Source organism: Erpetoichthys calabaricus, chromosome 16, assembly GCF_900747795.2.
Source record: "Erpetoichthys calabaricus chromosome 16, fErpCal1.3, whole genome shotgun sequence".
Lineage (NCBI taxonomy): Eukaryota > Metazoa > Chordata > Cladistia > Polypteriformes > Polypteridae > Erpetoichthys > Erpetoichthys calabaricus.
The window spans coordinates 88,185,239-88,199,723 of NC_041409.2; the positions used below are offsets into that span (position 1 = coordinate 88,185,239).

At 40.1% G+C, this 14,485-nt stretch overlaps 1 protein-coding gene across 1 annotated transcript in view; it reads right to left on the reverse strand.

Annotated features, from left to right (window-relative positions):
- mideasb (mitotic deacetylase associated SANT domain protein b) overlaps nucleotides 1-9,465 on the reverse strand; it is a 106,066-nt gene extending 96,601 nt beyond the window's left edge. Inside the window, exon 1 of the mRNA XM_028822321.2 lies at nucleotides 9,306-9,465. The gene's annotated coding sequence lies outside the window, so the exon portion shown is untranslated. The remainder of the gene's footprint in view (nucleotides 1-9,305) is intronic.
- Nucleotides 9,466-14,485: the final 5,020 nt, after the last annotated feature.

The window sequence follows — 14,485 nt, forward strand, 5'->3', positions numbered from 1 at the left end:
GAATCTCCCACGGAATCCCGCCCACCACCAAAATAAACACACAAACGGCACAATACTGACACCCCACCTTAGATTCAAACCTGCTGCGTGTCTGTTTTGGTTTTTTTTTTTGCTTCCCACATTCAGAGCTGTATGAGTAAATAATTGCCTGAGGGAAGGCGTGGACAATAAAGCAATCAATCCAAGTCACTTCACTACAAAGAAATTGAAACTATCGTCAGCTATTTATCATTGATCTGCTTTCATGCATTAACACTTTTTTTTTCTTTAACTTTATGACTGGGTATTTTATTTAATAGGTCATTCCTAGTGTCTATCAATTTTTCTGTCACTGGTCATGTATTTGAATTACACTGTATACTGTATATACTTTGTTAACCAACCTAGACAGAACGTGTGGCCTACTTGCTTACAATTTGGACTGCAATCCACAAGACAGTGAGGTGAATCCCCCAATCAACTGACATGCGAGTATATATATGTATATATAGTCACGCACGAGCGTTTAGGGAGCAGCTTAAAGACCCAACAAGCAGCGCGAAATCACAGGTCAGGGGATGACGACAGAGTACTAACTGCTCTCTCTTTGTTCCGACAGGAAAGACAAGAAAACGCAGCCTTGAGTTCACCCTAGCCAGCAGATCATGCCACTTCCGGGTTCCTTCCTTCTCTCTGGTCCCCCAATGATGACATCACCACATCCCATCTACCTCAGCGGTTCCTTTCCCAGAATTCCCTTTTCATTTCCGTCCCCACAGCATAAAATGTTAGTTGATCATCATGTACTTTGTCTGTTGTTGTATTTCATGACTGACCATATCTCAAGCAAAACCAGTTCTTACAATATACGAGGATGGACTTAAAGATTGTGTTTATATACGCCTGATGAGCCCATAATGAGGGCGAAACACGTGTCGCGTACTCTTTGCATTTATTTGACAGTAAACTATTTCAACCATTCTATGATCTGCTCCTCACAAACTGAGGGCACCGTGGCGGATGTTAGCAGATTGCTGGCCAACCACAAGCGTTACCTGGAAGGTAACCACCCATACAATCAGATTGTGACACAGACTACGAATGCCGTGAATATATATATATATATATATATATATATATATATATATATATATGGAAGAGAAGGTCTGTGATACGGTTTGCATATTTGCAGCTGGAGATCCACAAAGGGAGAAAATGAATCACGTATCAAAGTAGTTTTTATTCTTGAGCTTTCAGCCCCTACCAGGGGCCTTCATCAGAGGATAATGCTTAGACTTACAAGAATCAAAGGCAATATATAGCAAAAGTTACATGGGGTGGGGGGGGCTAAGTCAGTGTGAATGGGGGGGGGCGGGGTTATTAGTTGTAAAGATTTTATTTATTATGAACATGTTCTTCTTAAGTCTGCATATGCCAGGTTTATGTCCAAATGTCTGTTGATGGCGTTCTCATTTGATAGCCAAGATCCAGCCAGCTCTCTGGCACCTTTGGTACTGGCCTTAAATCTTACTTGTACATTGTCCCAGTTAAATGTATGTCCTGTTGATTTAGTATGCATGTAGATCAGTGATCGTGACTCATGTGTATATATATATATATATATATATATATATATATATACACACACACACAGTAAATAAATACATGAAAAATAAATACAAGTTTAGAAAGCTAAGTCAAAAAGTTAGACTTTCAGGCGGAGTTTAAAAGTGACCAAAGTTAGTGCTGACCTAATATAAAAAGGTAGACAATTCCAAAGAATGACGCCCTGTGAGCTTAAGTCTAGAAAGAATTTGGCACAACCGATAACATCTGGTCAGAGGACCTCAATGATCGTGAAGGAGAGTAAGGGTGCAAGAGGTCAGTAAGATAAAAAGGGTGCTAAACTCTTTAGGAACTTAAAAACAAACAGTAAAACTTTAAACTCAATCCAGTAGTGAACAGGAAGCCAGTGAGGAAAAGCCAAGACTAGAATGATGTGATTCTCTTTTCATGAGCCTGTTAAAAGTCTGGCAGCAGGATTCTGGATAAACTGAAGACGAGCAAGGGATGACCGATTTACTCCAATGTATAATAAGTTGTAATAGTCAAGCCGAAAAGAGACAAATGCATGAATTAGTATTTCAACATCATGTACAAAAAGAAATGGCTTGACATTAGCCAATAGCCTGAGCTGACAAAAACAGGCTTTAACAATGGAGTTAATTTGTTTATAAAATTTGACAGAATTATCAAAATAAATAAATAAATAAATCACACCAAGATTTTTTTTACGGAGTTTACAGATGGTTGTCAAGGGGCCAAGATTAATTTAGCACAAGAATGATCAGAAGGTTCAAAACACACAAACTCTGTTTTTTGTCATTTAGACTTATTTAGTGACATCCGTCTTTTAATATTTTCTAGACATTTCAATAAAGACTTAAGAGAATTGTTTTAATCTGTTTCTGTGAAAAATATACTGCATTTGTGTATCACATCTGTGAGGCAATGGAAGGAAATGCTGTGTTTTTTTAAAAATGGATCCTAAAACAAACATGTACAGTGAAAAAACAGTAGGCACCAGAATAGATCCTTGAGGGACCCCATAGGTGATAGGGTACCGAGAATGAGGAGAAAATGCCCAAGCTGACTGAAAAACTTGTGCTCGTGAGGTATGACCTGAACCATTCCTAAGCAGTTCCTTGTATAACCACATACTGCTCAAGATGGACGATAAAGATGTCATGGTCAACTGTTATCAAATGCTGCTGTCAGATCTAACAGCAATAAAACAGCAGCATTCCAAGAATGACTTATTAAAAAGAGATCACTTAGAAACCTATGAAGTGCAGACTCCGTGCTGTGATGGGTCTTAAAACCAGAATGAAATTCTTCAAAAATGCCATTTTGACCCTAACCCTAATTATTTGCAGCTGTCAAAAGACAACCTTCTCCAGAATTTTAGAAAGAAAGGGTAATATGGAAATGGGTCTGGAGTTTGACAAGTCTGTAAAGTCCAGATTTGGGTTTTTTTTTTGTTTGTTTTTTTAATTAAAGGCTGCACCACAACATGTTTACAAAAGGTTGTGAGTAAACCAGTTTCAAGACAACTATTTATAATGTTTTATATTATATCATAAACTTTTTTATGACTGTCCTCTATGAAAAAACAAGATTAACCTTTTACTCAGACCTTACTACAAAACACATGGGGTAAGTAACATAAAAAATGTATAATTTTTGGGTATTCTTTTAAAGCCGGAGGGCACAGTAGTGGCATGGAACAACACTGCATACATACAACTTAGTTCTGAACTGTCATTTTGAGTGCTGTGTGAAACTAAAAAAAAAACATGCTCTGTTAAAGACCCTAAATCAAATAAAAATCCACTCTGCATTAAAGTTGGAGGGCAAAGTGATAGCATTGAGAAGTGGTACATATACTGTAGACTGGCATTGGTTTTAAATTATATTATGTGTCCTGTATAAAACGACTTATCACAGAATGCCTTTTTAAAGGCCCCAAATCAAATTAAGACGTCTTCTGAATTGAAGCTTAGAAGCAAGCTGGTACCATAGTACAGCACTATATGGCTCGGCATTAACTTGAACCGTATTTTGAATGGTCTGATTTTCAACACTGTGGTGTGCTAGGCTGGTAACATCACTTTAGGGGAGGTCCACAGAATCAACAAGACATGGTCAATTATGGGACGCACTCTGGACCTCTAGAGGTAGTTAGTGGAGGAGAGAATGAAAACAGAACAGACTGCCATTATGAACGATAATACACATGCTTTCTCTGACACACTAACACAGATGACTTTGAGGCAACAAATCATTCAGCAGAAGTGTGTCAAGAAATGCAACTGGGCCTCCTTTACTCCTTCAGCAATACTCCTTTACAATTTATCACTGTGACTGCTCTTTTTATTCTTAGCCAATTCAGTTTTCTTTCTTTTTACTTTTCTTTCCTTTTTTAGTCATTGTGGTGTATATTTGAGAGAGAGATTGTTGTTTGTTACAATATAATAATATTTGTTCATTGAACTTCTGTAAAAAGCCAAATTTCCCCCAGGGATTGCCCGGTCCTTCATTAAAGCTGGAGGGCAAGGTTGTTGCAGGTGTTACTGTCAATTTAGCCTTCAGGCTGGTGGGGGACATCTGCAGGAGCTTTGGGAAATGTTACCTCCTTCACACAAAAGGAACTCATTTTGGATCAGAGTGGCTCAAGCATACATGTATCTCTGTAGCCCGAAGCCTCCACCCTGGAGTTCCAAGTAGGTGGAGTTGATTTCAATTGGAGCCAACAGAGTGAGTCTAGCTACAGAACTCCAAAGCTCCAACCAGTTACAGTATACTTAAAAATAAGGTTGTGGGAGAGTTATCTGACTCAAACAATGTAATAAGAATGTTCATTAGTCAGCTCTACCTGTTTGGAGTAGTAGCCCTGAGGCTACGGATCTGCACTGGCAACTGGAAGGTTGTCGTTTCAAATCCCATTACTTCCAGAAGAGAGTATGTCACGTTGGACCCTTCAGCAATACCCTTAACCTGAAAATCATCAAAATCAGAGATACCAGACCTGTGTGGTTTGGGATTGATGGTCATCTGACAGTAGTATTCTAATCCCGCTCCAGTCTGTACTCTTCCTGTTAATTTTTCTAACTTTATTAGGAAGATTCAGATTTCCAGCTAAGCACAAAATCAAATCAAGGGTTGGCATTACCTTGAAGATTTCTGTGAAATCGTGGTCTTAGCCTCACAAAATTACAAAATTAGAATCAAATCTTTCCGAGAATGTGTCAGTGTAACAATTACCATTTGTATTCAGGACTCCTAAAGCATAAAGGTACAGTCAGAGATTAAGTGCTAAACTAAGTACAGGACAAGAGTTTATAGGAAGTGTCCGTTATTCAGATGATTACTTTTGCTTTCTAAAATTGTTTTGGCTTTGAAATGAAACTGTAATTGCAAAATATATTTTAGTCCAAACACTATGTTCAGTTATTCAATTATAAAGTTAAACTTTCTATTCATATCAGAGCACAGAACACTGCCTTGTTTAGTGTGCTGTTGCCATCCACCTATCTATCCATCCTCCTAAGCCGATTATTCAAGACAGGGTAGCAAGGCAGCCAGAGTCTATCTCAGCCAGCATCGGGCATTAGGCAGGATCAGTCACTGGACAGGGTGACAGTCCACTACACGGTGAACACATACCACAACACAAACACACACTAAGGCCTATTTACCAATGCCAATCCACCTAACCTCTATGTCTTTGGACGGTATCCTATGAGAGATTTATAGATGTGGACAAATCTGTAGGTCCCCTTACTGCTCATTGAAAAAGTGCTACATGCCTCATGAAAAGGTATGAAATGAAAAGTCATTGTCCCACATATATCTGCATGCCTTTGATATTTCATCAAGTAAATCAAAGCAAGTGTGACAAGAGATCAAGTATCGCTTATTCTACAAACAGATTCTAAAATGGCCTGGACACATTTGTTGATACCCTTAGAAAGGATCATAAATAATTGGAATTGAGTGATTTTCCAAGTTAGCTGTTTTCTTTCATTCGTATCACACATCTCCAGTCATGCAATCAGTCATTCAACCTACTTAAATGGAGAAAAGTTGTCACTCTGATGTTTGGTATCATCAGTGCCAGTGCTAGGTTATTTTGCACCCTAGGCCAAGCTTACTAGTGGGCCAACTGACTATTTGGTAGCTAACCCGTGCGGCTGGGTTTTTCCCCCTTCACGATCTGTGCCCTAGGCCTAATTTGCCTTAATGGTGGCACCAGACCTGAGTATCATCATGTGTCCCACACCAAACATGGACCAGACAATGCAATGGAGAGAGATGTCTGAGGTGATCAGAAAGAAAAATTATAGACAACCATGTTAAAGGCAAAGGCTAGAAGACGCTCTCTAAGCAGCTTGATAATCCTGTGACAACAGTTGCAAATATTATTAAAAAAATGTAAGGTTCATGGGTCTGTAGTCATCCTCCCTGGACATGCCCAGGAGAGGACAATGGACCCTGGAATGTGCAGGAGGATATTGAGAATTTTAGGCAAAAAGCCAAGGACAACTTCCAAAGAGATACTGATGAACCTTGACCCTGGAGTTCAGTTTGTGTCTGATCGCGTTTTGAGTGAGGCTGGGCTCAATGGAAGAAGACCCTGGAGGACTCCATGGTTGAAAGAAACACAGTAAAAAGCCATACTAGAATGACTATTGATAAACCACAATGCTTCTGGAAGAATGGCCTTTGGCAAGTGACATCGGCTCTGTGTCTACAGATGAAAAAATTATGTTTTCAAAGAAAAGAGCACAATAACTACTGTGAGAAATGGCTTCTCTGTGTCTAGTGTAGGTTGCCTCGAGTCTGTGCAGGGAATAACGAAATGTCAAGACTATCAAGACATTCTGATGTAAAACGTACTACAGTGTTAGAAAGCTCTATCTCAGTTGCAGGTCAGGATAATAAGTCAAAACACACAGCTACAAGTACCCAAGAATGGCGAAGAACAAAATACTGGACTGTTCTTAAGTGGCCTTCTATGAGCACCGATTTGAATTCCACCAAACATCAACTGAAACATGCCATCTGGAGAAGACCCCCTTCCAAGCTGGCACACCTGGAGCAGTTTGCTCAGGACGAGTGGGCCAAACGACCTGTGGACTGGTACAGAAGTCTCATGGAGAGCTCCAGGAATCGCTGGTTTGCAGTGGTGCAAAAAAATGTTTGGTTAAGTGTCCCACCATTTTTGTCCATGCCACTTTCATTTGTGTTATTATTTGTAACTAGCGGGGATGCCCAGCTGCTGCTCAGGTTGGAAAAAACTTAAAACACTTTCCATGCATTATTTGACAATTAATTTATTACTCAAATATTGTTCAAAAGTTAAAACTGCCATTATTAACAAATTAAGGATTATAGTTGGTAATAATCATTTTGCCTTATGATACACAACGCTTTTCATTTTGCCATTAGGGGCAAGAATGTATAAATTCTTTCCTGATCCTAGTCTGGAACAGGCGATGTACAGCTGGTGTTCTTTGAGGTAAACTCCAATAGTTTTAAATGATTGTCCTTGCGTTTCATTTACGGACTTTACACATGCAAGATGTACTGGAAATTGAAGTTGGTTGAATTCGAAAGTGAGTTCACTGGAAATCACTGGTATATGTGGAATGAAAGCATCATCTCCCTTTCTGATTCTGGCTAGAGTGGTAGCCTCGATTACGTGTGGATGATGTGACAGTGCTGCCACATTTCTCACAACCATGATATACAATTTTTTCCCAAATTAAATTAAAATTTAACGCTTATGTTTTTCCTTCGATTTTTCAAATCATGTTCATGCATTTAATTTTTTTTATTAATCACCATATCTAAAACTGTAGCTTTAAGATATTTACTCTTCCTCTCACTTGGTGATTGCGTTGTGATGAACATCGGGACAAACTTTGTTTATTTATTAGATGTTCTGTTGAATCAAAACTCTAAAGCAGTCTTTTTTTTGATCAATTACGGAATTAATAATTATGGGTGCCAATTACTTTTGTCAGTTTCAAGTTGTCTCAGAGACAACTGTGGGTTCTTTTTTCATCGAGATAAACAACATTTCTTTACGTTTGTATATGCAGCAAGTTAATGAAACCTTAATATCAGAATAACAATACATAGGGTGAGTCAAAAAGTATGTTAACACTAATGGTACTGCTATGTATATACTTGTATACAATTTTTGTGGACATTTTATATGCCACATATGGTACATGTGTTGAACATGATGAACAGGTTGAGCCACTCCTGTAAATCATCTTGCACATATGAAGTATGTTTTGTGAATAAATTGTTTCCGCAATTCAAATGTTAACATAATTTTCACTCACCCTGTACTTGCCAATTTTTTTTTATTAGCTGGTTGTTCATCGAGTGACGTGTTTTAAACTGTTTTGGATAACAAAGGGTGCCCATCATTTGTGACGATCCTCCATGTACTACAAAAACATGCCCTTCTTTTGCAGGGGGCATACAATAATGCATAAGAAAATTTTAAAAGATTTTTAATTTACAATATTTTAGTACAACTGTAGCTTGAACTAGTTAGTTGCATACAGCTGCTCAGCAAAGTAATTAACTTGTGCAAGTAATCTTTACAACAGATCAGGGTTTCGTTTTTCGAAACAGCCTGTATTAATTGTGCATATGACTAAACAAGAGATTTCATTTTTCAACATTTGGGGGGGTTGGGTTGATGACTCTAAGTACCTGGTAAACCTGGTTCAGTTTCCAAATCATAAATAGGACAGGCGCGTTTCCGATGATCGCTGAGATTGTGTTCATTAAAGTAAAATGATCCATAAACGGCTTAGAGACGGACAGCACAACTTAGGGCTCTGTAATATGGACAGGCCGATTATTAATTTTATATCGGGCGTCTCTCGGCGGCGTGCAATGCCTACGCAGAGGGTCGCTCCATGCGGAAAGTCTGCACGCTTTTTCGCCCGTGGCAGTGCAGTTTGATAAATGACTCCAGATCAACTGCGTCCCATCCAAGCATTTTTTTTCCATACAATGGTTTCCTTTAACACTGCACTAACTTAGAAAATAAATGCCTGGATTTACGTAAGACCAGTTAAACGCTTGTTGGCAACTTGATGCTAATTGTTGACACGTCGATGAATATAATGTTACAACCGCTTTGACGGCAGGACGCCGACCACTCGCTTTCCCAATGGCAGAAAAAAAGTTTCCCGACGCCACTTCGCTGCCGTTTGACACTCGTCGGTTTCGCTTCACTTCTTTTTACCTCGACGAACCAGTGGCGCGGGGCTGGGAGGTGTTCGGTGCAACGTCGCAGGCTTTTTGACCCCCTACTCACCCCCCCCCCAAAGAGTGGACATCGCGCAAGCTCGGCATATGCTGGATGCACGCCCGTTTGAAGTTCTTTTTTTCCTCTTCATGTATTTATAAACATTGCTACTCGACAGGGCAAATTTAAGTGCTTCTCCATAACACGCCCTGCCGCAGGCGCGGCACTCGTCTTAGAAGGGGAAGGGGGGGGTCTCCAACGCGTCATTCCACTTTTTTACGCTTTGTTTCGGACGAAACAAGAAAAGTGCACCATATGTCCTTGTCAATTACTTGCAGCGTTGAATTCGTCCTCCGACAACCGAGACAAGAAGCCAACGCGCAGGCTGCACCCACTCGTCGTGCACGCGAGGAGCAGCCCACCGTCTTAGTCTCTCAACACTCAACTTCGTGAGTAGAAACAAGTGAATAAAAACGCATCACGTTACCTTCAAATTCCTGCTCCGCTCGGCATAACAATCCGTTTAGCTTTTCCACAAACAAAAAAAGTTGTTGTGTGTATGTTGTTTTTTTTTTTCGTTTGGAGTCGTCACTTCCTATTCTGTCAGTCTTCTGTGTGTGTGTGTGTGAGAATGTTGGCACTGTCTGAAACCACACCTCTGTGTGTTCTCTCTCTCTCACTCTCTCTCACTCACACACACACAGCGCTGCACGCACTTCGGCTCGGTTTTCTTGGACGTCGATCCTCTCGGCCATAAAGCCGTGGAAGAATGTGTGAAACACCCTGCAACCCGCGAGTAATTGAAAGTTAATATTGGCAGAAGGCAGGATACTCCTACACGCGGCTCTTTTCCATAGTTCGCCCTTTTTTTTTCTTTACTCTGAATGCTCTTTTATAATCCTATTAGAAAGTCGGGAGGGTTTAAAGATGAAGGTGGGATTCAGACTGTCCATTTTCCAAAGTCGTATTAACCATGGAAATACTGGCATGTGAAAACGTAAGTAACACCCCAATTTTCTCCGTTGTAAACTGGTGTCATATGTCTCTGGATCTCTGATTTTCTAAGTAACAGACGCCAGACAGTGAACATAGGCGAATATCAGTAAGGTCCCCTCTGGTTGTGTTCCGTCTCCTTTTCTCTTTGTACACCAATGGCTGCACTTTTAGTGATCCATCTGTTAAACTATTGACTTTCCAATATGGCACCACATCCCAGTCTGTGATAAGGGTGCTGCCATCAACAAACTTCAGCAGTTTATCTTCTGCATTAGCAGCATCGCTGGAAAATGGCTAGTGTTAATTTTTTTCCCTCCACTGAATTTTTAATAAAGGAAATCAAGCCAGGCTGTGATCAGGCCAGTCAGGGTAGTGTCCTCAACAAACTTCTTTTCTTTCTGTTCACCACTGACTGCAACCTCCAGTTGCCCATCTGTAAAACTGCAGAAAGTGCCAAATTGGAAAACCAGTTTGGAGGAAAAAAGAGCGCTGTCCATTTTCCAGAGTCATATTAACCATGGAAATTTCTCAGTATAAATATGGACTATGCCACTATGTCTCTGAATCTCTGACTTTCTAAGTAATGGACGTCTGACGGTTAAGATGAGTGAATATCAGTTAGTGTACCAGACCCTGAGCACTGGACCTCCTCAGGGCTATGTTTTGTCTCCTCTTCATTTCTGCCTGACCACCAATGACTACACGTCCATTGGCCCATGTCTGCTGATGACACCACCTGATTGGCCCGTGAATATGTGTACAGAGGGAAGAGAAAAGGAGACGGCACTGTTCCTTGTGGTGCTCCAGTGTTGCTTACATCCATATCAGAAACAAGGTCCTTGAGTCTCATAAGCTTCTGATTTGAGATAGTAATAGGTTACTTAATTTTTTTTCTTATGACTACACGTCCATTGGCCCATGTCTGCTGATGACACCACCTGATTGGCCCGTGAATATGTGTACAGAGGGAAGAGAAAAGGAGACGGCACTGTTCCTTGTGGTGCTCCAGTGTTGCTTACATCCATATCAGAAACAAGGTCCTTGAGTCTCATAAGCTTCTGATTTGAGATAGTAATAGGTTACTTAATTTTTTTTCTTATGAGAAATTTGCACTTGTTAAATAATGCAATTGAGTGCAAAATGTAAATGTGATATGTTTGTATTACCTTTATCTATAGACTAGCTACACTTACTTACCATTCGAAGACAGATAATCGAATACAGTCAGTCAGTCATTTTCCAACCCACTATATCCTAACACAGGGTCACAGAGGTCTGCTGGAGCCAATCCCAGCCAGCACAGGGTGCAAGGCAGGAACAAATCCCGGGCAGGGCACCAGCCCACACTTGCACACTAAGCACACACTAGGGACAATTTTAGGATCACCAATGCACCTGCTCTTTGGACTGTGGGAGGAAACCCACGCAGATACGGGGAGAACATGGAAGCATGGAGGACCTGGGAAGCGAACCCAGGTCTCCTTACTGTGAGGCAGCAGCACTACCACTGCGCCAATGTGCTGCCAATTAATCAAATTCATTTTACGTCTTGACCTCTCTTGCCCTGTACTTCCTCTCTTGATTCAATTCCCATAAAGTCTGCTTCTCAGACTCTGTCATTTTGAGACACCTTGCTCGCCTCCTGTCCTGTTTTTGACTACCATCAATGTTAGATGGGTTCCTATTACCCACTGTGAAATCATCATTTGTATTCTTGCAAATACTTCCCATCTTTGAAGGCAACTCAGGTTGTGCCTCATTAGTATTTAGCAACCCAATGTAACTCAGGAAGTTATGTATATTGTCATTAAAATGCTCCATTTTAACTCCATTAAAAAATGCCACAATCAGGAATTTAATTTCACACCCCTAAAGTATTGTGTCATCACCCTGCCACAGAGCCACCAAAGCCAAACTGACCAATCGGATTGCTTGGAGGGACTAGACACATACACATAGCATATTTTTATTATTATTTAGTAGATAGTTTAACTGAAGTTCAGAACTTAATATGTCCAAATACTGCATAGTGGATTAAAAAGTATTTAGTCCCCATCACCTTTTTACATTTTTATTATGTTGCGGCCTTATACTAAAATCTTTTTTTTCCATGCAACACTTAGTACTCCCACAATGACAAGGCAAAAACCGGACTTTAGAAACATTTGCAAAATTATTAAAAATATATATATACGTTTGCAAACATTTCTAAAAAACGGTTTTTGCCTTGTCATTGTGGGAGTACTAAGTGTTGCATGAAAAAAAAAGATTTTAGTATAAGGCCACAACATAATAAAAAACTTAAATATATCCCACTGTATGAGTCTACCATTAGACCATTAGAAAGAGGCTGCACAAATTAGATTTACATGTGAGTTGTGCCAAAAGGAAACCCTTGATGTCCAGAAAGAACATCAAGACAAGACTAAAGTTTACCCATGAACACCTAGGCAAAGACCAGGAATTCTGGAACAATGTGTTGTGGACATTTAAGGCGAAGACAGTTTTTTTTTTTTTGCTAAGGTACCAAGAGGGTACTTGAGAATAATGAGAGACAATCTGTGAGAACGTTTTATAGCTTAACCAAAAGTGGACCTTGCAACATGACAATGTCCCTAAACATAGTAGTCAATCCACCATGGAATGGCTGAAAGCCAATAAATGGAGGCTTCTAGAATGGCCAAGTCAAAGCCCAGATATGAATCCCAATGAGATTTTGTTGGGGGATTTGAAAAGGGGTTGTGCACGCAAGACGCTCCTCCAACATTGCACAGCTGAAAGTATCCTACATAGAGGTGTGGGAAAAGCGTTCTCCCAATTGATGTCAGAGACTGCTAGGCAATAATAGGAAATGTCAACTTGAGGGGGCAATACCAGCTATTGGAGCCAAGTGTGCACTTACTTTTTTCACGCTGTTTCACATCTGTTTATTTTTTTACTGAATAAGTTGCTGCAAAGTACAATTTCCCTTGTTCTTTTTTTAATTGCATTACCTTTAACTAAAGATACTGTTTAAGTCAAATCTTGATATGTCCACATATGATAAAGAGATAGAAGTACTGATAAATATTGAGAGTCTTTACAAACTTTACAGGGAAATACAACTTTTGTTTCTGCACGTACTTACAAGGGGCACCTCCTGGCAAACGTGAGCTAACCCACTACATGGGGACCTGGAGCCAGTGGGAGATCCTCACCCCCCACAGAGAACTGGGCTAAATGCTGCAATCGACTTAAACTGGGAAATCGGAATTTTAAACTATAATGATCGCATAAGTTGGATTTCTTACTCAGGGTCTGTCTGTTAACTCCAAGTTTATCTGACTTCAGATTGTGACGTCAATCCAAAATGGCGACGTGCACCACAAACGTTAATGAAAGCTGTAATATCCATCTATTATTCAACCTGCTATATCCTAACTACAGGGTCACTGGGGTCTACTGGAGCCAGTCCCAGCCAACACAGGGCGCAAGGCAGGAAACAAACCCCGGGCAGGGCGCCAGCCCACCGCAGAAGCTGTAATATTACAGTTGTTATTAGCACTTCTGTCTATTTGTGCTCCATCAGATCAGTCGTACACACAGCACTGTCCAACTTCTATCTATGAACATGTTGCTACGGTGTTTGGATATGCAAAATAACGTGTAATGCATTGTTATCAATTGCTGTTTATTCAGATACAGTAAGCACCACAAAGGTTTTCTTGGATGTGTCCATATTAATTTTCTGAATGTTTCACTGGTCAACTTGGGTGTGATGTCACTCCTAGTTGTGACATCCTAGGGAAATGGAATGAAGCACTAGAGCTATTGAGAGGCCCTCATCCCACTCAGAGAAGAGAGATAAATGCTATGTTCCATTTGAACAGGAAAGTCAGAATTTCTGAGTCCCTAATCAGAATGTTCCGCTGGAACACCCTTATACTGTAAGTTGGATTTCCTGCTTGGTGCTGGTTTGTAAAGTCCAAGTTTGTCTGAATTTAGATTATGATGTTAATCCAAAATGGTGATGTACACTACAAACTGTAGTGAAAGCGGTAGTATCATACTGTTCATTAACACTTCTGTCTGTTCGTGTCTCATTAAATCACAGTACACACAGCACTGTCCAACTTCTATCTGTGCTCATGGTGTTTGGATGTGCAAAATATGGCTTAATGCATTGTTCAGTAGTTGTCTATCACGAAAGCGCAAGCATAACAAAGGTTCTCCTGGAGGCGTCCTTATTATTTTTCAGAATGTTTTACTGGAATGTGGTCAACTCAGATGTGACGTTATTCCCAGCTCCAACATGTGACTTCCAAGGTAAATGCAACACAGCATAAGATTCAGAAAGTCGAGAAATGGCCCTAAGTACCTGTAGCACTCTAGATAACCTCATACCCTGAATTAACATGTTTGATTTACATATTACATAAGTTTAACAAGGCTGAGCTTGGTCGTGTATAGATTTAAAGTTACGCAGAATTTACTAATTTTATCACTTCATTAATCCACCTACTTTCAGAATGTGCTATTTCCTTTACATGTTCCTAGGAAGACAGAGCTTGTACCTACAACCACCAATTCAAAACAAGAAGTAGTAAATGATGGGATGTAACTCCATCACAGGGTACATTTGCATACTATACTGGACACTGAGACCATTCTGAGTCATCCAGAAATTAAATG